The sequence below is a fragment of the Anastrepha obliqua genome, chromosome 5 (assembly GCF_027943255.1).
Source record: "Anastrepha obliqua isolate idAnaObli1 chromosome 5, idAnaObli1_1.0, whole genome shotgun sequence".
In the NCBI taxonomy this organism is placed as follows: Eukaryota; Metazoa; Arthropoda; class Insecta; order Diptera; family Tephritidae; genus Anastrepha; species Anastrepha obliqua.
In genome coordinates this window covers 32,083,334-32,100,521 of record NC_072896.1, presented here as the reverse complement: position 1 = coordinate 32,100,521, position 17,188 = coordinate 32,083,334, and positions in this window count along the sequence as shown.

Below are 17,188 nucleotides of genomic sequence, written 5' to 3'. Positions count from 1 at the left end.
ACTTTCCCACACTAGGCAGGACCTAATATAAGTATTGTCGCTACAACAACTCACACTTTTCAGCATTCCATTCGTGCGCAGTCAATGGATCATAATATTGGAGCATAAATTTAACGTTGCGGTATTGGGCACTCCGAGTACGCTGTGCATTTAAAACTCTATCAAAGAAACGGCACCGGAGATCTCGAGTCAAATGCTAATAATACGAAATACGCTCAATAAGTATAGCTCAACGAGCAGTAGTGAGGCAAAGCAGCTCCCGGAAATGCTATGAAAATGGAACAGCTCATCAAATGTCTACTAGACCCGACGACGTTTAAGTCTGGATAGTGGGGATATATGGCGAAGTGGATTATTAATATACTTGACCCAATTATTGTTTTGAATCCTACCTCTATTCAAAAATATGAGAAAACCATTCTGCGACTAATGCGGAAATGAGAATAACGAGAATGTCTATCATACCTGTTGAAGAGCCCACACTTTATGGCGAACAGGAGCAGACCTTAGCAATTTGTTGGTGTAAGTTTGTCTCCAGAGGATACAAAATAAAGGGTCCGCCATATAACTTGCCGGAATTAAAAATGCCATAAAAAAGAAGCTACTCAATATTTTTCCAAACTGTTTTTTATATTTTGAAGTATAATCATTCCGGTTAATGATGGAACACAACTTCATTCATATGGCTACCTCGGCTAGCCATGCACCATCCCATACGATCGGTCCAATTTTTCAACACATTTTCGATTGTATGCGGTTGTATTTCAGCTATGACATCGCGTATGATGCCTCTCGACCAAAATCCGCACCAAATAGTGACTCGTTGTGAATGCATCGGCTTTTCTTCGAGTGCGTGCGTGTTTTCTGAGCCCCAAATGCGGCAATTTTGCTTGTTAACATACCCGCCGAGATGGAAATGAGCTTTATCCGAAAAGATGATTTTTCGGTAAAAGTCTTCATCTTCTTCAAGTCGATCCCAAGCCCATGAAGTCGATCCCAAGCCCATGGGTGGTCGGTCCTTTGAGCGTATACACAACCATTTTCGTTCAGCGGAAAAATAAAACTAATTTTCTGTCAAATGTCAGTGTTACCATTCTTCAAATAATACCTAGTTCAAATCCGTAACGATAGATGGCGGGCCCTGTATAATTGACAACGAGTGGAAATAGAGGGCAGCGAGCGATATTTTAACTGACAGTATGAAACGATTAACAGGAATACCCTTACCTTGAGTGAAAATCATAACGTCCCTGAACATCGGAGCATTGGTAACAAAAAAGCAGATGATCTGCCATGAATAACGTTTTTGCAGAATCGGTGTTCACACCACTGGGTGCAATCAAGAATGCAATTTCCTCAAAATACGTCTGAATTGCGGATTGTATTATAGATGAAGAGACCAGACGGCATGTTGTAGTCCACCTCAAACAAACGTCAACATTGATAAACGTGAAACGACGGGATGCCTGGAGACTCATGGCAGTCATAACTGGCTTTTGGTCTGTCCAGGAAGAAGCAGCTCAAAAGATGAGGGATGCCCTCAGTCTCACAGTTATAAACAACCGGAGAAAAAGGAAACGATTTTCCATTTCCTGTATGAATGTCCTGCCCAATGGAAGGAAAAAGTGTCAACCCTGGACAATCCACTGTTCGAGAGTCTCAGACAACTAATAAGGTTCTTAAACCGCACAGACTAGATATAGTCATGCTGTAAAACCGTTGGACAATTTTGTAGCGAAGATGTGGCAAAAAAATGGTGCGGAAGCGCTATTTGTATTCTGTATGAATCACCACTTCAAGCAACCAGCCATGAAGCGATTAACGACACACCATTCTATCCAAGAAATAAGGTGAAGATGAAGAATTCTTGGTAAAACAGATCCATTCTGGTTTTAGAGTATCACTTGATAGTAGCGCGTTACCGCACCACATTAACAAAAACAAAAAATCTAAAAGAAAAACCAAAAAAAGTCAACCCTATTGTCAAATATTTTTCCTTTGCATTGTCATATACCGTTCCGGTAGTACAGGGTGGCGCACGAATCGTGCTACAAAAACAAAACGTAATAACTTTTTTTCTAATCAATGTATTTAACTTTTTGTTTTTTTATTGTATAGATAATTCAATTTTATTTTATGTATATTAACTAATTAGTTTTGAAAATAATAGAACGTAAATGACCTCCATGCTCATTCACGCATATGCGACACCTGATGAGAAAATTGTTCATTGCGCACTGAAGGGTTGAAGTCGGGATCGCCTCAATTATTGTTGTGATGGACTGCTTCAATTCAGTCAAATTACTTGGTTTTGCTTTATACACCTCTTGTTTGAGATAACCCCATAAAAAAAAATCTGGTGCAGTGAGGTCAGGTGACCTTGGGGGCCAGCGGAAAGTGGAATTTCTGGATATCAATTTATTTCTAAATTTTCGTTAGAGCTCTTCCATAACCGGTCTGGCTATATGTGCAGTTGCTCCATCTTGCTGGAACCAAATGCTGTTAAAAGGGATACGTCTTCGCCGCAGTTCTGGATAAAAAAACTCCTTCAACATGTTTAAATAACGGTCCCCATTTACAGTCGCTGTTACACCGTTTTCTTCGAAGAAGTATGGCCCGACAATGCACCTTGATGAAACTGCGCACCACACTGTGACTCGTTCTGGGTGCAGTACCATCTCATGGAGTATTTGCGGATTTGATTGACTCCATATACGGCAATTTTGCTTGTTTACATTGCCGTTTAAATCAAAATGGGCCTCATCAGACATAAACAAGCAATTTATGAAGTTGTTGTCTTCTTCGGCCATTTCAATAATTTTTTGGCAAAATTCCAGGCGAATAGGCAAATCCAGAGGGTTTAATTTGCTTGTGATTTGAACTTTGTACGGAAACAAGTTTAAGTCATCATGAACTATCCGCTGCAATGAGCGTCTGCTAACTCCAATTTGCGCCGACAAGTTACGAGTCGAAACTCTTGGATTTGCCTGAATTGACGATGCTACAGCCGCGATTGTGGCTTCGACCCGAACATGGGGATCTCGATGGTACGGTCTGCGTGCGATGCTTCCAGATTCAGCAAACATGTTCACCAGCCTCATAATGGTCCATCTGCTCGGGGGAGTGCCGCCAAACTCCCGCCTAAATTCCCTTTGGACGGAAATGATGGACTGCAAAGCATGGTACCGCTGCACTATCCAAATCCTCTTTTCGGTATCCCAAGCCTCCATTTTTTGTAAATCTAAATACTAATCTGCAAAATAAAAAAAAAAGCCGATTACTCACACAGAAAAAAAGTTATTACGTTTTGTTTTTGTAGCACGTGCGTTCGTGCGCCACCCTGTATTAGAATTCGTATCATATCATGCGAAGATGGCCTGATTTCAATTTGGCTGCATGGCTTAGTGTATACTTTGTGATTTCAGTAGTGCTTTCTCGTCCTCGCATGACCAGTTAGTTGCAAAACAGTCGCCAATTCGCACACAGCAGCAGTGCTGCCAGTTTAGCAATTTAGTTGCTAGATCTGGCAACTTTTAAAAAAATTTGCAACTTTTCTTTATAAAATGCTATTAGCCACAAATCTAGCAACTTTTTATTTTTTCTTAGCAATTTTAGCAATTTTGTTATAAAAAACGCAAATTTTATATTTTTCTTCAGAGTTTTTTCATTTTTTATACCTTTTTGTCATCGATTGCACAAATTACGATGAAAGCGGTTCGCAAAGATATCGGAACATGTATTTATTTCAGTGGTTCGTTTATATGAACAACTTTATTGTGTATGGTAACTCTTTGAATTTGTTTGGTGATAGCAAAGCGATCAAAATGCCAAAAGTCTACAAGCAAAATTTTCGTGATGCCTGGCTTCAAGACGAGGAGTTTAAGCAATGGATTCGCAAGGATTGCACTGATCCAACGCGAGCATATTGTGCCTACTGCAAATCCTCAATAGGGGCAAAGCTTTTTGACATTCGCCACCACGCTGCCTCAAAAAAACATGTAGCTGTGATGGGCTCATGTACCCAGAAAAATAAGTTGCATTTCGTTCCAAAGTCGACCAAAACGCAGGAGCAGGAAGCAGCACTATGTCTGCATATTGCCAAACACTCAGCGATTGCGACAAGTGATCATTTGTCGAAGTTGTGTGTTGAGCAGTTTTCAGCTTGCAAAGCTGCTGCAAATATAAAACTAGGCAGAACGAAGTGCACCTACATCATTAAAAATGTACTGGCAATGCATTTTATTAGCGATTTAAGAAGCGACATCGGAGACTCAGGTTTTAGTCTTCTATTGGACGAGTCTACTGACATCAGCGTCGAAAAAATTCTTGGTAAGCTTTTTCTCTAAGTAAATATTAGCTTGTATATACATGTATTTATGTTAATTAATATGTAATTGTAAATATTGTTAAATCTTAAGGAGTTGCTATTTGTTACTTCAGTAAGAGTAAATGGGATGTATATTAGTATCAACGTTTCTAGGACTCGAGCAAATCGATGCTGGAGACGCCATTTCCATAGCAGATGCTGTAAAAAGCTTGCTTTTATCAAATAATTTTCACCAAAATACAAATGGAACATATTTAACTTCGAATATTATTACAGATATGGACTAGAAAGACATGGCAAATGTTGCCATAATTATGTCCTGCCAAATGAATATTTGAGTCAAATAACAAGCAGTGAAAAATATTCTGATGTATGTGAAGCTGACGAGCTAGACAATATTTTAAGTATCCTTTAGTTTAAGACTGATTTAGTTTATAAATTGATTAAGTAATGAATTTTAAATGTAAATTGTTTGGTTTTTTTTTTTTATTTTTAAGTGTTTTCAGTAATAATTTCTACGTTTCATTAAATAAATATGTACATTTGTTGAAAATTAAGATTTTAATGGCTTAGCAATTTTTCTAGCAATTTTCAGAAAATTTTTAGCAACTTTTAGCAATTTTTCTTCAAAAATCTAGCAATTTTAGCTTGGAAGATTCTGGCAGCACTGCACAGCAGCTTACTTGCGTACAAAACTTCTAGCAATAAAATATATTGCGTATACGCCCCAGCTTGTCCACTCGAAGGCAAATAAAAATTTCTAGGTACTAAATTCATTGTCATGGCCAATATAACAAATACTACTGGAATTACATGTATGCAAGCGGACACACACACACGCACACACATAAACATTGAGTTATGTGAGAAGTTAAAATGTACGTGTCAAAGCTTACACCATATCTGACGACAGCTGCCGCCATATTTGTCATACACTTACATATAAAAGCTCACAAATACAAATATAGAGTGTGCATCTGCATACTCACATATGTCTGCCAGTAGACAACACTTCATCACTGATGCTCCAGTTGACTTGAGTTAAGCATACAAACGAATCGACGAACGCATGAATGAATGAATGGATGGATCCGAGCTGAGCGAATCGAATCGGCGACTAGTGAATGGCAATGGCGCGTATTGCAAAAATTCACAGCGCAACTCGCAGTCATTGTGTCACGTTTGTGACTTGTATGACGGCGCAACGTTGACACCCCACTTTGGAAGTCCCATCATTCAGCCAGACACTCACACCAGGCCATTCACCAACATTGGCATCTAAATATGTAGCAGTTAGCTACCAGCAGCTGTTTACCCATGCCACACCACTGCGCTTGAACTTGTACGAAAGGAGTTTATCTAAAAGTCGTCGCTGCTGTGGTTATCTCACGTATCGAAAGCCGCACAGACAAAACAAATTGCACGGCGGCGTGTCAATTTCAACATTTCAGACGTTTAAGGTTAATGGTTGGAGAAAAATGGTGGTTGGAGGCGGGGGAAAATTGGAAAGGGTATTACTCTTCAATGAATGGCAGCATACATAGTTGCACAGCAACGTAGGGAATATGGAGGAGTTTGCGAAAAATGGTGTGCTACCAATAAGCACTTTTTTTCTCTTCCCATTGCTGGCAACTCATATCCTATACTTGGACTTATAAATATAAGCATTCGCTGTTTTAAATGCAACGCCAGTAAATGCTTTTGTCAATATAAGAGCATAGATATACTTATACGTGTATGTATGTACGGCTGCGTATACAGATTTTTGTAAATGTATGAGTAAATGTGTGAGTGCTGAAGCGATCTTGAATTTGCAGTGGGTTGATAGCGAATTTGAGCGGCTCTGTTACTAGGGAAAGCATAACAAAAATACACTGCGCTAAAAAACAATAGCTAAAGGACTTTAGTTCCTTATTTATTTAAGTCAGTGGTAACAAACTTATTTCCTAGATTTACAGGGTAAAAATACAAACACTTAATTACTAAAATTAAATAGATAGTTTAGTTGGTAAATAATAATACTTAATAAGTGACTTAAATAAATGCCTTGACATCGCAAAATCAAGATCAAGACTTCGAAGAACTCGATTAAACTCTTGAAGTCTTCTTGTAAGAGGCGCGAAATTAAGGCAATTAGGTCTAAGAACTTCAACTTGGTTTTCATAAAATAGATTATAAGAGCGAAGTACTCTATTAGGAACATTGAAACTTATTGGGTATGGGAATTAGTTTCTGCCCTCGTAAAAGAGGTATCGCTGCTAATACTATTTTTGTGTTCGCTCTAGTAATACACACTGGTGATTTAAATATGTATATGTGAGGTCTCGATCGCAGTAGTTGAAGCGTAAAGATCCTTTTTTATCCAACGCCAAAAATGTTATGGTTCGTCCCCAAAAAACAGCATTAGTGGGAAGTCAGGCTTCATTATTACCTTTTAAAGCAAAGTGCAAAAAGTGTCAAATATTGATCAGTATTTACGTTAATCAGGCTCCATCAAATACAACTTGTAAAGAAACATCTGAAACCATCAGTGGCGATCCTTACCGACTGCAGCTAATGCGTTGGAATCCAGCTCTCAAAGAAAATCGGCCGCAGTGGGTCGATAGACATGACGAACTGATTTTGCTGCATTGCAACGACATGCCACAAGTTGCTAAACCGGTCCAGAAATATTTAGAGAGACTGAATTGAAAAATCTTGCCCCTCCCGCCATATTCCCCAGACATTGTACCTTCGGATTATCATCTGTTCCGATTAGTGCAGTGACCCTTTACTGGATAGCGGTTCACTTCTTATGAGAGCATCGCAAACTGGCTCAATGAATGGATGGGGACAAAAGAACTCAAATGTTTTGTCAGAGGAGTCCGTATGCTGCCTTAAAGATGGAGTAAAGTTGTTTAAATAATTCATAACTTTGGATTAGATATGACGGAAACTTATTCCCATACCCAATATTTGGCGGGGTAGATCTGAACCATACGAGATATTACACCGCATATAAACATTAAACCTTGAACAAGTCGTCGGATCTCAACTGATAAAACATTGATAAACATGCACCTAGTGCTGTAGGCTGGCAGGCGACTATCAAAGTGTAAATGTGGAAGAGCAAAACGTTCAAACTTGCATTGAGCTCTTTTAATTCTAAGAGAATGTCAGGAATATATGAGATTCTAGATGACGGAGGCATACTCATCTTCGAACGGACTAAAGCATTATGTAAGATTTTTTTAGTGTATGGGTCTTGAAAATCACTAGCGCATAGCGTCTCAAAATAGCTAAGTTGGCATATTCCTTCGGAATAATGGAGTTAGTATGGATAGTGAACGTAAGAGAATTTCACGAATTTCATTCACTGAGACAAGAGTTATATTTGAAACATAATGAGTTGACGAAAGGGGATTCATGGAGTTGGAAAACGTCTTGTTGTAACGCTTAATATAATACTAGTAACACATTGTTTGTTTTGCAGAGCCCAGTCATTTAGAGCATTCAAATGTTCCTGCAATAACAATGTAACCGATATACTTGAAACATCGACCAACGGCATTAATGAAAAATATGTATAAACAAGGTAAGTAAAAAAATTATACCTTGTGTACTCCAGAAGTTGACACAAATGTATGTGAGATAGCATTCCCATTTTGAACAAATGGGATTTTATTTGACAGATTTTAGCCATAATAAGAAAGCCGAGTGGAAGCCTACATTTTCACGTTTCCAGAGGAGGATTTTGTGCGAGACCATGTCAAATGCTTTTGAAAAATCCGTATATATGGTGTCAACTTGAGACTTACTCTTAAACTCAGAGACACAGATCTGGGAAAAAACGGCTAAATTTGAATATTAGATCGCCCCCCAACAAACCCGTGCTGACAAGGATGAATTAATGCTTTGTTGGCAAATGCTAGATTGTCCTTTATTGATAATTTATTTGTGTTTTAATGAACTCTAATAATATTTTCAAGGAAATATAGTTCACTCTCTTACAAAAAATTTCATGCACATTAAAAAAAAAAGATGTCATACAAATTTTCAATTTTTTTTATCAGAATCAATGGTATTCCTAGAACTTGCAGTTTCTGTAGGGAGCGAGATCAAACCACCAAACATATGCTGGCATCGTGCTCCAAACTGATACCTAAGCGGAACAAGTACCTGGGGAAACAGATTTTAAAAGAGAAGAAAATGAAATAGACAAATGAAATAAACAAATTAAAATTTTGGGACTCAGAGTAATACGCTGAACACATGAAGAAGGCAAAATAGATCTTTCAGGTCTCAGTACGAAATCTTCTGGCCATCATCAACATTTTTAGCGTGACGATCAGCGTTTGGATCTTGGCCTCAATAGCTTTGACCAGGAATAACGATCACAGACATTCTCTTCGGTGTACAGGTAACATTTCTCGGATCTGTGTTATAGGATATAGAAACATAGAGGGAAATGAAATTGCTGATGAGCTTGTCAGGAAAGGGATTAAATTAGCCTCAGAGACCTCAAACCCGGTCATCAGCATCACTCTGACTGTTGTTAAAGAGGAATTGCATAACTTATTTCTCAGAAAAGCGCAGAAAAGATGGAGCTCCATTTCTTCATGTGCTATTTTGAAAATTCTTTGGGCCCCAGTAGGATAGACGGACTACTTGGAGTTCCTCGTCATTCAATTTTCAAACAACTAGCTGTGTTTAACGGTCACTGGGCGATCGGCACACACGGGGGAAGACTAGGTTTACCGTTTAGCCCCCATTGCAGAAGCTATGTGGACCTTTTATAGAAGGAGACTGTTGAGCACTTTCTCTGTAAATGTCCGGGTTTGGCAGCTAGACGATTAAGGTCACTGGGTGCTCCTTTTTTCGGCAGCCTGTGGCAGTGTGCTAACCTAAATCCCATCTCAACCTTCTCCATTACATTAACAGCTCCTGTTGGCTGTAGATATCTTGCTGTTGTAGGTCTTATAATGATATCAAAACGGCGCTTTAGTGCTACTTGCCAGAGCAATACTTCAGCCATTTCATCTACCTACCTACACTCTCTTGCAAAAGCTAGATAAAACAAGTTTGAAATTTTATGAAAATCAAAAAAAGATTCAATAAATTTTCATCAAAGCTTACAACTTTTCAATCTGAATCTGGGAATGCCATAAACTCCTCAATAGACTCCAAAAATGGAAAAATATTAAAATTGACATACCTACACTGTTTTTTTGTGAGGAAATTTGGCTCAGAGAATTTCACTGAAACAATGAAGAGAGCATAATAGACATTTCAGCTCACAATACTAAATCCTCTCCCCATCATCATCATTTTTTGCGCGACGTTCCGACCAAGAATCTCGATTCTTTGCAGACATCCCAAAGTTTTTCAGTCCAAAGATGACGCCAAGTCATTAACTGTGTCCTCGATCGGCCTCTTTTATAAGGCACTTACAGCTTAATATTCCATTTTATTCAGATTGATTTGGTTTCAGTAACAGATTTAATTCAAGATTAATTAGTTGTTAGCCTACGGTACCTAACCGCACGATGGGGCTGCCATCTTAGATTTAGCTGGTGGGAGCAGTATTGCCTTTTTCAGCCGCTTGCTACAAGACAACCGCTGATTTGGGCTAAGTGCTTGCTAAAGGCAGCATGCATTTGACCTTGTAGCCTTTTTTAAGACTGTACAGAGCCCATTGTCCACCCTACTACGGCCGTATCCACCACCCGTTGCTTGTCCGGGACTGCTTATTTGTTAGAAAAAACTTATTCGCAGCTTACCTCTGAAGGCGGTTCACTATCCGCAACCTGTGACTCGCACGCAAAACCATTTGACATTGAAATACGAGAGCTCAAATGGATTTGGATTGGCTATTCGTTGTACAAGCCAACGATCGAATAAGTAGAATGGCACTGGACTGCAACCCACAAGAACGCCCTAAGGGATCTTGCCGCCGTAGCCTTAATGAAGAATTTTTAGAAATTCAAAATCTCACTCATGGACCCAAATTAAGACGAAAGCGAGAAGTAGCCAATATTGGAAAGCATTCGTTTCGGCACTATGCGCCCAAAGGCAGCGCGATCGCCACTAATAATTATCACAGCTTACTACCTGTATAGGAGATCTTTTTTGCAATTTTATTTAGGTTATCCTTAAAACATGAGCAGACCATTTAAGGCGCTGAAGCTTAATGTAGCCAACGATTTGGAAGCCGTTTGGCTCAGTTAGGCGTATCGTTGAAACGTAGGCGATAGTTGACGTGATCTATCCACACCGGTTCAAGAAAGCGACGTAGGATTTTTGGCTCAAATATGTTAAGCTTTTTTCTTGTATTAATAATAATTAGAATTTAAAAAAAAAATCTGGAGTTTGCAGTTTTATGCCTCGTCAAATTTTGATAGAATAAAATGCAAGTTTCAAGTGGTTCAGTGATCGCGTTGATTTTTGACAATTTTTGTTTTCGCCTGTTGTACATTTTCTCCATATAAGGTATACCCGACTTATGTTTTATGTGCGAGAAAACGCCCAAGACCATCAGAAAAAAAATTACCAAAAATCAACGAGACATTTAAGCCACTTAAAAATTGCACTTTATTATACCAAAATTCAATGGGCTCTGATGGAAATTTATTAATTTTTTTAATTTACAAAAAGTTTAAAACTTGGGTTTACATGTTTCTTGTAAAAGAATGAACTATATTTCCATAAAAAAAGTATTAAAATCAAATGAGAAACAAATAAGTTCTCAAATTTTTTCTAATAAGTCTCTACTAGTTATATTAAGTCCCTTTTATTTATTATAGGTCTACATCGTTATTTAGCACAGTGTATTTATGTCCGTGCATATATCTACGCTTAAAATCTATGTACATTTATCTGCCTATAAATGAGTGATGTTTAAGTGGGATTATTGATTGCAATGCGAATGTTACCGCAGCATTCATGTGTGTATTTTTGCGAAAGTATGTATTTCATGCACAGCGGCGTGCAATAAAATAGAGACGCATACCTTCTCATGAATTTACTTTAAATTTGTTCGTTCGATGACTCGTCGATATAAGTAGTCCGGAGCTAATTTATATAGAACCAAGCACTCAAATTTGATTGCCCATTGTACTCGTAATTAGGAACTTAAAGAAAATACTTTAAAATAGGCTTATCACCCAGTCTGTCGTAGAAAAGTTACGCATACAATCCTCTGCTTTAACAACGAAAATTTGCTATCACTGATTCCATATGAACTAGAAAAAAGTAATGCCAAAGGCAAATACCAAATTGTGATATTGCGACACCAGCTGGCATGAAGTACAAAAACAATTTTAGCTTACAAAATTGTTTGTTTTTGTCCTTTTAAGGTTAGTACTAACTGAAAAAGAGGTGAATGCAATAAAACTAGTGACATCTATGGGTTAGGCCCGGGACAATCCAGCTCATGAGCTATGAACGCTCAAGAATTGGAATATGCCTTGAAAATGGCTTCTTAAAAAAGAACTACGTCAACCTAGAAAATTTTTACTTTCTTCGAAATATTATTGATTTTACAAGCAGATATTTTCTAGGTAACACTCTACTAGAATAGTGCTGCCAATTATTTCCAATAATCGAAAAGTGTAATTAACTAAAAACAAACATTCATAAATAAATATTACAATAAGGGTGTCAAAACATAGGTATTTAAGAAATCTTTCCTCAAAAGCGATATGTTGATAGCGTTGCCACCTAATTTTCAAGAGAAAACAGGAAATTAAATTCAAAACTATGTTCAATTGAAAACACTAGAAACTGAGTATTAAAACAACGCTTTAAGAAAAAATTCTTTGAATGGTGTTGCCACCTTATTGGCAGTGAAAAAATAAAAATTAATTCCATATCAGGATATGTTTGTCAAATGAAATGAATAGTTAAGATAGCATTAATATAAACATATTTCTTTTAGCGTTGCCACCTAATTTTTATAAAAAATTTTAAATTAGCTAGAAAATTTTACTATATGTTGCAATATAAGTATATACATATGTAGGAATCAAGTAAAATGAAAGCTTCAAATAAAAAAATTATTTTAGTAAAGTGTTGCCACCTAACTCTCTATGGGAATATGATAAAATATTACACAGTTAAATTAATTGAAATGCGCCTTTCATCATTAGAGGGAACGAAAAAATGCTAATAAAAAAAATTAAAACAGCGTTGCCACCTAATTCATATTCAATAATATAGGAGTTCAATTATTATTTTTATGATAAGCCTGTACGCCGTCAGTGTAGGACTTTAACCCAAACTAAACCTCCTACCGTCAATGTACCGATCCCCTCCCGGTACAACAGTTAAGTAAATCGTCGGGAAGACGGTTGAGCACTAGGCTCTACGTCAGTTACTCTTCACATGCAGTCCGTTGAAGTTGCATATTACTTTAAAATCCTCCCCTAGTTATGTTTATTCCCGAAGGAAACCATCCCAGTTGGGCCTGTCCATCCCCTCCCACCGTACTTGTAACATTTCGACTTTAGAGTCCGTTTGTTTGTCAAGTATCGTCTGTTTAGCTGCCGCTTACCTCGTGTACTTTATCGCCGACGAAATTTTATCCCACGCATACCTTGAAGACATCATGATGCGGACTATATTTTCTGGTACTATCAGATCTAGTGAGAGTGCTACTAAATTGCTTCTAATAGTCGCAAATCGTGGGCATGCGAAATACACATGCCTTACATCGTCCGGGACATAAAAGCGAGTAACGTATCCCAAGGCGATGTAGGTATTTCTGGTACCAGCCATAAAGAAGAATTTTGTTAGGTGGAAGTTAAGCTCACCATAGCTTCGATTGAGCCATTTTCCTATGTTTGGGTTAGCATATCGGTCCACCTTCCCTTTGTGGAGTTTTTTCAACGCTCTAGCTACTTGAGTACGGATATAGACTTCTCTGTTTTCATGATCATTGATATGTTAATTCGACCCTGCTCTTTTAGCGCATACAGTTTTGCTCGCTCGTCTGCCAGCTTCTGCTGCCTTTATTTCAAAGCCCACGACTGTACATGTCACAGCTGTATGAATGTACGCTTAAACACTTATGAGTAAAAGCCTGTCAAGCAAGTTCATAAATGTATACACGCATACATACATACCTTTAATACATACACACATACCTTTATTATAATATATGGCGGCAAATGTGTCTGTTTGCCATTGTTTTCTTTTGTCATATTGTTGTGGCCTGTTGTTTCCGGTGTAAGCGGAAATAAAGAAAAACGCAATGGTGGCTTTTGTTCTGTACAAATTAAGGCCATTGATCCCATCGGTGTATCAATAATGGGTGTATGTGTGTACGTATGTAAAAGGCATAGCATCCATTTAATAATGTAAGTAGAAGGCTGAAGATTGCATTGAAAGGAGGTTGCGCGCGTTAATAATTGATTGCATGGACGAACGAGGCTTTCTCGCCATTTACGGTTTAAATTGCATACAAATTTAATAAAAAGCGAATGTTACTAGAGTTCGAGATAGGCAAGTAAAACTAAATATTTATAAAAAAAATGGTTTTATTATTTATTAAAATATTAATATTGTCGATTAAAATCAATACGCTTTGTCTAATATTCGAAGCCCTTTTTCCACTCCAATTGAGGGATTTGTCAAGTTTCCTATAATCAGCTAAATGACATGCAGAGTAATTTAATAAAATTGCAGATTTTCTTTTATAAATAAAACATATTTCAGCATATATTTTAGTGCAAGGAATTTATATATGAAACAAAGTATACCCATTAAATTCGCACAACAACTCCTCCAAAATTTTCCATGTCTTTTCGGGTTCGGACTGTATGTAATTTAGAGCGTATGATTTCGCTCTTCAGCACTGCCACCATCTCGAGCTTATTGGCATAACACTAAAGAAAAATATACGATGGAGTTAATTAGCCGCCATTTGAGCTCGAGTTGCACTTTTTGTAGAATGAACTTTTTCATAAAACGTTTGAGTCACCTCAACTGAGTACCGCTACATGACTAAGCTCGCCGAAGTCTGTAGTATTAATAGTCTGAAAAAGAAAGATTAATTTTTCTCCAAAATCTGCATCTCTCTTGAATCATTCTATAGATTTCTGAGAAAATTAGCATTTTCTGTACATACATTTTTTTACAGCAAATTTTTTTAACGCTTCAGCTCCATACTACACCAGGTAGCTTTCATTCTACTTTTGTAATCCTATTTGCCGTGTTTTTTGTGCAAAAGTGCACGGAAAGAAATGTCAACCAATCATACGCCGGATCTACGCAGCAGGGTGGTTAAGTTTTCAGGGCCGGTGTTGATTTGGAATGAAATACAATTTTTTTAGGAAACTATTATGATTTCTCTTTATTATGGTAATATTAGTATTCCTCAACTACGTATAGAACAAAATATTGGCCAAATGGTCGCCGCGGCCTCGGCGGCACACCTCCATCCGATGGTCCCAATTTTCGATGACGCTGAGGCATAATTGAGGTTCTATGCCGTAAATGTGCCGAATTATCTCATCCTTTAGCTCTTGAATTGTTGCTGGTTTATCGACGCACATCTTTTCTTTCAAATAACCCCAAAGAAATAAGTCCAACGATGTCAAATCACATTATCTTGGCGGCCAATTGACATCGGCGCGACGTGAGATTATTCGGCCATCAAATTTTTTCTTGCAAAAGAGCCATTGTTTCGTTAGCTGTGTGACACCGTATTGTTGAAACCACATATCGTCCACATCCATATCTTCCAATTTGGGGCCATTAAAACTTCGTTATCATCTCACGACTCTCATCTCTCAGTAACTGCCTGACCGGCCTCATTTTGGAAAAAATACGGCCCAATGAAGCCGCCGGCCCATAAATCGCACCAAACAGTCACTATTTGTGGGTGCATTGGTTTTTCGGCAATAACTCTTGGATTATCATTCGCCCAAATGTGGCAATTCTGCTTATTGACGAATCCACTGATGTGAAAATGTGCCTCATCACTGAAGATGATTTGATGGTCATTCACTGTTGCCATTTCCTGCCACCATTCTGATCATTGACGACGCTTGAAATGCCCAAGAGGCTTTAGTTCTTGAGTCAATTGCACCTAGTAAGCGTGTAAAGGCAAGTCTTTATTTATAATGTTCATCAACGACAAGCGTGAGAGGTGCAATTGTTGGGCACGACGACGAGTTGAGGTGGACGGCTCTTCAACCACACTATCGCGAACAGCAGCAATATTTTCTGCAGTACGAGCTGGTTTTTTCAAATCTTCTACAGACCCTGTTTGCTCAAACGTTTGCACACTTTTTCCGATTGTACGCACATTTAGACGATTAAATTGTCCGAAAAAATGACGAAGTGCGCGATATGCATTTTCATTGGAACGCCCGTTTTCATAATAAGCCTGAATAAGTTTAACGCTTTGTTCGATTGTGTATATTTCTATGGTTCAAATTGAATTAGTCTGAAATTAGAAAATGTCAAATGAGATGAAGAAAAAACTTGATATTTAAGTGTGGTTCACATTCAACATTGATCCTTGAAATTTAGCCACCCTTTAATTGGAAAAAGGTTAAAGATTTAATAAATAAAGACATGAAGTTAAATAAAGCGCGAAGATATGACCTCATAACGAATTAAATTCTAAAAGAATTGCCTTTATACTTCCGCAAATTTATCGTCTACGCTTTCAATTAATTTTAAGAACTGAGTATTTTCCTCTGCAATAGAAAGTAGCCCAAATTATCCTCGTACCAAAGCCAGACAATCCTCTAGAAATGATTTCTTCGTTCAAAACCTTTTAAAAAACTATTTTTAATAAGACTCATATCGATTAATATACAGAGGCAACTAATTTCGGCACACCAGTTTGGATTTCGCCAACAGCATTCGGCCATTGACCAAGTCAATTCTGTCTACAATTTCGCTGGAGAAGCGCAAGAAAAGAGCACATTTGATGAAATTTGGCATGTAGGATTGTTACACGAGCCCCAAGTGAATCTGCCTCTCTGCTATTACAAGGTGCTTAAATCATACCTAGAAAGTAGACACTTTCTTGTAAAAATGCGCAATGAAGTAACTATTCTTCACCGAATTGAAGCAGATGTGCCTAGGTAAGGTAGTGTTATGGGACTGGCCCTATGCACTTTATTTACTGCAAATCCACCGTTGACATAAATCACGCACACAGCTATGTATGCATATATGCGGACGATACGGTGATAATGGCTAAAAATTATCTTGCATCCACTTCCTCACCTCTACAGCAGCACAACCTCGACCTCACTTGGCTGATGTGTGCTTTGCGTGTCGTACTCTTAACCTAGAGTACTCTGCCTAATCCTATAAACTGTGCAAATTACCCTGGGACTAGTCTTATTAGGATGTTTCCATATGTAGAAGTCTACGCAAGTGGGGAAAGTTACTGATCCCGATTCACTTAAGAGTGTCCAGGATTCTTCTGCATATGGTTGAAGCAGCTCAGAAGTTCCGAGATTAGCCCAAGTATCTTCTGGGTAGCTTCCGCACACCCGTTCGGGGGTGAGCCAACGTGAGAAGGCGAATCATCCCAGAATACCTGGTTATGCGCTGGGTTGGAGACCCGCCACATAAAAATCCCCCGCCAATGGAAACACAAACAAAGCCTCGGATGAGACTTCCCTATACTGATGACGACCCCTGCAAACGAACTAAGGAATATGATTTGAGGGCATGCACCTGGATTGTTCGGTCCCTTAAGGGGAAGGTGTCTTTGCCCGGCTGGTTGGTATCCTCGTGAGAGTAAAGGCTAACATCACTGCCATTCAAGAGATGCGACAGACGAGGCAAGGCAAGAAAACCATAGGACCTTGCGATGACTACTGCAGCTGCCATGTAAAAGAGCGCAAATCGGTGTTG